Raw genomic sequence first — 9407 nt, 5'->3', positions numbered from 1 at the left:
ACACAGATATAACGAGATGTACTCATATATCAACGGTCAAAACATGACTAACTGTTAAAACTTAAATATTTTGGTGATTATCGAACATCATAAAAAGGCCAACTTATCACTCAAAGAGGTTTGGATCATATTATTGTTACTATGCTTTTTAATAAAAATATATAAATTTTACACTGTGGTAAATTTTTTCTATGTCAACGATATAATCTCTGTCACTAAGTAATTAACAGCCATTTGTTTCTTCTTAGCTTAATATATTCATAGAGAATACGCATCCATGTTTGATGTGTGTTTAATGGCAGAATATAATAGTACATACGTTAAACTCCTCGAATGCTGATGTAGCAATTGTTATCAACGTGAACAGCAGAATTAGTAGTTGCAAGGATATATAATGTCAGCAAATTTACTACAGTGCTTAGTAAGATCTTGAGGTCGAATGCATTTCGAAACTACAGAATTGAGTTATTAAACTAAATAGTACAAACACATGAGTTTCAGTTTCAAGCAAATCATAGTTTTGCGAATACATTGAAAACAATCGATAGCGAAACTTCCTGTTTAAATGAACCAATCAATATTCACTTACATAAAAAAGTAAGTTGATATATAAAATAAAATTTAATATTATATATACAAACGAGTCGCTAATAATATTGGCTTATATGGAATACTCCTTATACTTAGTGTATTTTATATACTAAGGACATTTATAAAGTAAAACAAGGCTAGTAAAAATTTTATAGAAGCGTCTTTTGACTTGGGTTGCGTGACGTATTACTTTCCTTGTCCTTAAGCATAGCAACGCAGCCAGACCTTACTCAGAAATTGTGTAAAGTTCAAGAGTCTTAGCTTACTGGGAACTGCGACACATTTGCGGACTAAGACTATGCCAGACCTCCTACCTGGGCTGTCGCGAGTGACAGCCGCAGTCGGGTTTAATCCGCGCATAAGTATTAACGGTCTTCTCCTTATTCGTTTAACAAAAACTTTATAGTTTAATTTTATAGAAAGAAACAAATTTAGCGATTGTGCACAAATTTAATTCAGTTTTATAGAGGTTTAATTCAGCATTTTTAATCAAATATCTATATTTGCTTCTAAATTATTTATATATCTATACTCCCGTGAAAAATATGTTTTTATGTATATTTTAATATTTTATAATATTTAATATTAACTCAAAGTTGGAAATGATGTAAACGATACAACAACAAAAATAATTACTATACAAAAAACTTTTTTTAATTACATCTCAAATCTAAAAATATAAACATTATTATAATACAATGAGTGTAAAATTTTACTTTGTGTCTATAAATACTAAAAACATCTAAATGTAAATATTATCCTAAACATAAATATGCATGACTACGAAATAAATAATTCCCTCGAAGTATATTTATTATTATTAGCAATAAAAATCTCAAGCTTAAGTAAAATAATTTTTAATTTGACGGAATAATTATGCAAAATCGCTCCGTTTAATTTATCATGAGATTTCGCCTTGCTGGATTAAATTTTGAGTTTTGGCTTAAAATATGACCGCAAATATTGACACAAAGTGGGCCCTCAGTCTCGGTTCTTTCTCGGCGAACCAACATGTTCATTGTTGTTTGATTTTAATTTTCTGTTCAGGATTTAATTATTCACGGAAAAAATGTTTCGAGTTTAATTCTTTAACTTTTTGGCGTAACGGCCCTGCGGTGCTTTGAAGAAATTATTAAAGTATGGAAATTATACGATTGACATCTAGCTTTTGGTAATCATCACATAAATATTGATGGGGCAAAAAGTATGATAAAGATGTGACACAAAAGTTTGCTTTCAAAATTTTTAAATGGATGATAATTAAGACTGTGAAGTAGATTTGGATTATCTTAAAATCTGCATTAAAAATATTTGCAATATTTGAGTATTTCAATAACAACTATGTATTTAAAAAAAATTTTTTTTTGCTACTATATGATTTTTACACTTCTTACTCCACAAAAAATGTTGGTATAAGTCAATATATATTTTGAATGACCTTCAATAATTTAAATTTATATTTTAAATCACATTATTAACATTTTATTAATAATAGATTTATTATATTTATATATTTATTATTTATTATTTCAGATCAACTACCCTATATTTATTATTTCAGATCAACTACCTAAAACATATAATTATCGCCATTGTTCAGTATAAAAACAAATTTATGGTATATTGTGATTGTAATATGTGAAATATATTTTTAAACGATAAAATCAGTATAAAAATGAAATATGACGCAAAAGCTTACTCGACAAAATACAATAAGACCTTGTATTAAGGTTATTATTAGAAAATAAAGTTAACGACATATTTTTCATAGCAAAAAGAAAATTCGTTACGTTAAATATCAAACTTATAAAGTATTTATGTCATGCGTGAAACAATAGCTGTTATTTTTCATTTGACTAGTTTATAAAAAACGTTTATTCATTAACTACATATATAAAAAATAATATTTTGAAATTAATATCAATGATGTTTTTATTTTTTACTTAAGATCAAAGGTCAGCAAACTACGGTCCGTGAGGCAAATCCGGCCCGCTGTCTATTTTAATATCGGCTTATAAGTTGAGAATAGATTCTACATTTTCCAATATTTTATATATCAAATTATATGCTATACTATAACAGCTTACTGTCGAGTTATGTATGGGGTGCTCCTATTGCTTTGCATTTCACTGTGATGTTAGGCAATTATAATTCGACAGCGTCTTCAGTGCCTCATGTAACGCTTTTTGCGATATTGTGCTCCCACTATTTTTCAAAGCCAGAAAAAAACTATTATTCAAATTTACAAGTAACTTTTTATTTCTAATTATAATTTAGAATAAAGTTTTTCATAATTTAAAATAAAGCCATTTCCGAAAGTTGAATATTATTGTTGCAGACTTATTTAATCTATCAGGCTTTCGGTGAAAACAGTTGCTAAGAGCTTGGAGCACATTGTGAATAACATCAATAGCCAATTTAATAACAAAGCAAATGATATTGAGATATTTTTTTGATTTCACTTGCTGGTTCCTAAACTTTTTCTGCTCTTGGCTTTCTAGGTGTGAGAATTATTTCTCAAGAATTTTTAAAGAAAAATGTCAAATCTAGAATTCTTATTTTTCAAAAAAAAATTCTCGAGAAATTTTATAATGCATTTTTATTATATAAAATTAAATTTTATTAATTACTGACCTTTTTATAACGCTGCATAAGTAAAAGCGGGTTCATGCCTAATATGCATTCTTTTTGGAAGGTTTTAATAGGCGTCTAGGAATGGCAAAAAATTGTTCATAAATGTTTAATACTTGAACTCGCCTTATTTTTGCTTAAGTAATAAAAGAAGACACTCAGATAAAAATCCTATCTGAAGGTGTTCGTGCCAGATGTATGAAAATATGCATGCTTTTTTGGAAGATCAAAAGTATTTGAATAACAAAGAATTTATGTGCGATTTTTTTTAAGTAGGCTTGGCTGCAAATAACATAGGATTTGTTAACGAATTTAATTTATAATGCTTAAAAACCCTAGGAGGTGATGATTTCGTAGCCAGTGTGATTAAGGGTGGAATCTAGTTCGAATTTTATTACGTTATATTAAAATATGTTGCCACAGACGATAAATGGCGAAATGTTTTTTCCGGGCGGTGGTGGAAAAGCTGGCGGAGGGATGATGTCAGTAGACGATCCTCAGAGCGATAGATGCCAAAATTGCTAAAGATGATTAAAGAGATTTTGAATACATTTGTATTTTAAAATGTTTTTATTCATAGATTGCTTTTATACATTGCTTTACTTTTTTGCACTAATTCTATAAATATATAGTATAAATTTTAGAAATCACCAATAATAATAAAATAATGTTCCTCATGACCTTGATATTCGTACGTATTCGAGTTTGATATCTACACAAATATGGTAAAGTATTTTCGTAACTTATCTCCAACAAAACTAGTCCGTTTATTACCTGCGTGAAAAAAACAGTCCACAAATTGTCGCATTCATAGGTATATTGAATATAGGCGAAAGCCCACAATTTACGACTATTGTGCCTATCTTAGATGTACACACAGCCTCACGCCCTGGGCCTTCGCCCTTTGCCACCGGAGCGAAGGGATATACCCGCCGATCTTATCCGGCCCGAACTTTATGAAGGGACCCGGCCAGGTCAAAAGCTCGCATATCCGCCCTCCATTATTTCACATTCGAACTGCGCGTATCTATCCAATTTTCTTTATGGGTGAAAAAAAATACATCTATATACAGCGGGGTTAATGGGTCTAGAGCTTCGTGAAGGCGGCACGCGTTAATTGTCCCAATCCCGGAGCGGAAACCGCGAGCGGAAAGAGTGATGATCGCCATTTTCCCACGGGCCGCTTAATGGCCACCAGCCATCTCGCGTAACCGCTTTTTAATTCACCTGGCCTGGAAAATTTGCAAGTGCTCTGGCAACACTGGGGAAAACTGCTCTGACGACTTCGAGGAAATGGGTTCTTTTATTTCCAATTGATTTTTATTTGAACGCGAAATTCTTAATGGGGTCACTAAGCCTGCTGATAACTTTTTTGCGCTTTAAACTAAATTTAAGGCGTTTGTATTATTTTTCGTGGTAAGCTCATTGATAATGATAATAATCCCTAATTAAAACTTTGAGTGGTATATAAAATATAATACGCACATCTAACCATAAATCATTAGTTCATTACACTTCAATAGGCATAACATATTTTGCGTTCTCTTTATCAAATATTCCAAAAACATTTTGAAAACACACACCTTGAAGGTGAATTTACATATAGCTTTCAGATCGCTAGTGTATACAAAATATCGTTTATTTGTTAGATTATTTTCCAAAACAGTATATTGTATACAAAGTAGATATTTCTCTAGAATTGTTTCAAGTTTAACAATTGTATTATATGTCTGCCATATCGGTAAATATTATCTTGCAAATATAAAGCAAATAGATGCAGTATATAAGAAGAGAATATTTTAAAATAAAAATACTGAACATCCCATTTTGCGTATAAACACAAAATACCGTTATTTTGATATAAAAAATAATAATTCTCTACATATGTTCAAAGTTTTCTCTATGTCCTAATTTCATACTATAAAATTATATTAATTGGCAAAAACGTATGAAAAACTTTCTTCTTGATACATGATTTGTTATAAAAACAGCTTAAGAAAAAGAGAAGTGTATATTTAATCGATTATTTTACAAAAATACACTTTGCCACCTTTTTTGAATAGGCTATGGCGGATTAACAATAAGCCACAGATTATTTTCTGCAAAATATTTATTTACTGATTAAAGTTAACATTCTATAAAAGCTTATAATTTTGCTTCAATCTTGAGGCGTTAATCAGAACATCCTTCCGATGCGTCGCCAAACGAGTTATTCCCGCCGACACTGTGTTGCAGTGTGGTATATGAGTCAGTCCCCCACACCTTTTAAATCCTAATATAAATTTTAAAAACGTATTTAAAATAATAATTAATTTATCCGCTATTGTTTAGGGATTACTCAACTATTACATAAACTTTTTTGTAATAGTATATATTCCTGGTTCAAGCTTTATTTTCTTAAACATCATCTAATTTATCTTTAAAATATTAAAATATTTATTATTAATCTACTGTAACGTGACATATTTAATGCATTACAACAAAATGAATCAGTAATGAATAAGTAATTATTAAAACACAAAACTCAACATCTAAGAATTAATGATATTTGGAAAATAATAATTTAATTTACAACAATGATGTTAGTTTACAACTTTACACAATAGCGCATTTAATAAATAAAAATTCGCGTGCTGCAGGGCTTGAACCCGCGACCTCTGTATTATTAATTCAGAACCTTACGGACTACGCTATTCTGGCTTTCTGACATTCCAGCAAAACACACGATAACAACCGTGCAATTTTCAGTTATATACCATTGCATGTGAAATTAAAAAGTATGAATACTTAGAATCGGTGCAATTTTAATATTGTTACACCTAAAATAATATTTTTTAGCAATCTTTATTATGTGGTCAAAACAGCTGGAAACTTTGGAGATACGCAGAAAACACCAAGGAAGAGCGGCAATGGGGACTTGACGAGGCGACGCGACGGAAGGACGTCTTTCGTCGCCCGTGTTTTAATATTTCATACTCGAACAACAAATAAACATTAACTACAAAATAAAACATTCGCAGTGGCTAGCTTATATCATACTACATACAATTTTTAAATCTTAAAAATATATTTTTCAATGAGTATTAAAAAAATAATTTAGTCTGGGGTCAGTGTTTTTACAATTAATAATTTTATTTCATAGATAAATAAATAATCTTATTTAAATTTGTAGTTAAAAAATGTGACTTTAATAATAAATTCGTAACACGTGACAGATATCATAAAAATACAGATCCGTTGCTATCCTGCTGAAAATAGAATAAGACAACATGTGACTTCATACTGCTAAAAAAATAGTTCTTTTAGACAGAAAATAAAAATTCAAGTGGATACTACTTTATAAATAGAATGTATTGATCTATGATATTAGCATAATTTTAAGATATTATAAGTTTTACATAATTTTTACCCAAAAGTGAAATTAGATTGATATACATAATCATGCTATTCTGACACACATCTCCGAAAGCAACACTACAAAATTCCTAAAAATAACTTTATCACCTGTTAGATAATAAAAAAAAAAACTTTTAACAGCGAAATTAACAGATGATAAACCGAAAATATATTACTATTACTTTAATTTCAATAAATTAAAATAAACCAGTGTTATGCAATTGCTTTAAATTTGACATTTATTGAATATTATAATTTACATTTCTCCTTCATTTAAACTTGAAATACTATTACTTTATTTATATTAATGAACCTTACAGCTTCGGTTTCTTAAATTAATCTGTTAGATGATACGGTAGCGTGGCCGAGCGGTCTAAGGCGCTGGTTTAAGGCACCAGTCTCTTCGGAGGCGTGGGTTCGAATCCCACCGCTGCCATCTCTTTTTATTATTATTATTGCTTTATTATACCGATTTTAATTGCCTTTTTGCAGTGAAAATAGTTTCAGCTAGAAAAAAATGCTGAATCACTACAATTATAACTTTTCCGTGTTGCCCTAAGCGGCGCATCCAACGATGGCAAAGAAAGTAAATTAAAACGAAAGCTACGAGTTTAGTCTCGGATGCTGAGCCGTTTGGAGTGAGAGAAAAGAGAAACAAAAGTCGTAAAGAGGAATTGCGGACGGATGTAATGAAACCGAGCATGGAGGGAATTCCGTTACGGAAAATGTGCGTAATTTCTTATTTACCTGAACAAAATCATGGGGATAAGGGAATTGACTCGCCAAATTGTATCTTGAATAATGTCGACTTCAGATGAGAGGTGAATCTTTCATATTCCTATCAGAAATTAGCACGGCAAAAGAGAAGCAGAATAAGTCTAATTCTCATGCTTATACCTAGTGAATGTATAAGTATGAAATACACAATTTTCTTTACAAAATATGTTTATGTACTCGACTTAAATATTAAATATTTATTGAAAAAAAGTGAAAAACAAGTTCCAGAGCTAAAGGCAAACCGATCATATGACACTCCCACTTTACACGTGAATACCATCGAGCTTCTCAAACAGTGTTTATGTGAGAAAGATGACTAAAATAAAAAAATAAAAATACACCCCTAAATCTAGATAAATGCTCACTATGTCGATAGGGCAAATAAATCTTCCGTCTTAATTAGGAATTGCAATACCGATAATACCGGTATTGTGGCAAAAATTGATTTTCGGTTTTACCGGTATTACAATTTGTAGTACCGATTTTTTTTATCCGTACATCTTTTGAAACCTATATCTCTATGGCTTAGAACTACGAAAACGACGATGCCCATATTGCTTAAAAATAAAATGATGCTCATTGTAGGGGGTTAACCTAAGTTGTTTCATCGGGGTAGAATATTATTATCCCTTTTAATCCCGAGGGCCGAAAACTCAGCCAATTCTACCTATGCAAAAAAAATACCACCTGATGATATTTATACGCAAATTTAAAAAAAATATTTACCATGTTCGATACTTTTGTACGTGCCAATATAAAAGGAATACGTTTGCTTTATTTCAAGCAAGTCTTGCAACACCTATTAGTTCCCAGTAATTATATTGTTTAACAGATAAATGACCACGCTACTAGCCCCTGTTTTATGATAGGGATGGCTGGCGAAATAGAAACAAAAGCAGGTATTGCATACAGCAAATTCTATCTATTATTCATACATTTGTATGAATAATAGACATCTCCATTCAGACATATGTCTACCCAAATAGTCCACGGAATATGGTTAATATTAGCAATAAGTAAGTGGCAATAATTATATTTAAATGGAATACTTTAGCATTATTTAATTAGTAACATTCAAAATCATTCTTTTTTACTGTTACTAATTAAAAATAAGTTGTACTAGACGATATCATTTTTATAAGTAATAATTATAATTTGTTAATGTTTTTTTTTACATCAAACTTAATTTATCTTTAATTTTTAAGTACATATATATTAAAATTAATTCTTTTTTTACTGTTATAACACATAAATATTACTAATTTCTAATACCTTAGATCATGGTTTCCCAAACTATGTTCCGCGGAACACTGGTGTTCCGCGGATCCAAAATAGGTGTTCCGCGGAGCCTAAATAGATATTTCACAAAAATTTAGAGTAGATTAAAAAAATTGTTAGTCTTGCTAATACATAAAAATTGTTCATAAATCTGATAAAAAAGCTTGAAAATATGTGTTAAATATTCAACATTGATGTGTATAAAATCTGGAGGGAAAAGTTTCATAAGTCGGTGTTGTTTTTTTTAACTTTAAAATTTAATCGTATTTAAACAATATTTTTTTTGTTAATTAATCACACGATATTAGTGTTTGTTATACGAATTTTATTTATGTGACTACATATGCTACTAGCAGTCACTTTATTTTGCATAGGCATGCACCGTTGACTAAAAAAATTTCCACAAATTTAAAAAATGTTATGAAGTAGCCGTGAAAATGATAAACTATGTAAAATCTAGACCACTTCAATCCAGATTATTTAAAATTTTGTGCGATGAAATGAGTAGTGAACATGAAGCACTTTTATTACATACTGAAGTGAGATGGCTATCCAGAGGAAAAGTACTATTAAGACTATATGAACTTCGAAATGAATTATTAGTCTTCTTGAAAGCACAAAATAATTTGCATCATCATTTTATAATTTTTTTAACAAAACCTTCCTGGTTGATACATCTGCATATCTGGCGGATATTTTTACAAAGTGAAATGATGTTAACTTATAATTACAAG

At 30.1% G+C, this 9407-nt stretch overlaps 1 non-coding gene across 1 annotated transcript; it reads left to right on the top strand.

Annotated features, from left to right (window-relative positions):
- The first annotated feature begins 6972 nt into the window (after nt 1-6972).
- Nucleotides 6973-7054, top strand: TRNAL-AAG (transfer RNA leucine (anticodon AAG)). The gene has a single exon. It is a non-coding gene; the product is annotated as a tRNA-Leu (tRNA).
- Nucleotides 7055-9407: the final 2353 nt, after the last annotated feature.

Source organism: Plectrocnemia conspersa, unplaced genomic scaffold, assembly GCF_051122295.1.
Source record: "Plectrocnemia conspersa isolate PC_06_02 unplaced genomic scaffold, ASM5112229v1 ptg000005l, whole genome shotgun sequence".
Lineage (NCBI taxonomy): Eukaryota > Metazoa > Arthropoda > Insecta > Trichoptera > Polycentropodidae > Plectrocnemia > Plectrocnemia conspersa.
This window is presented reverse-complemented; position numbering and strand designations above follow the sequence as displayed.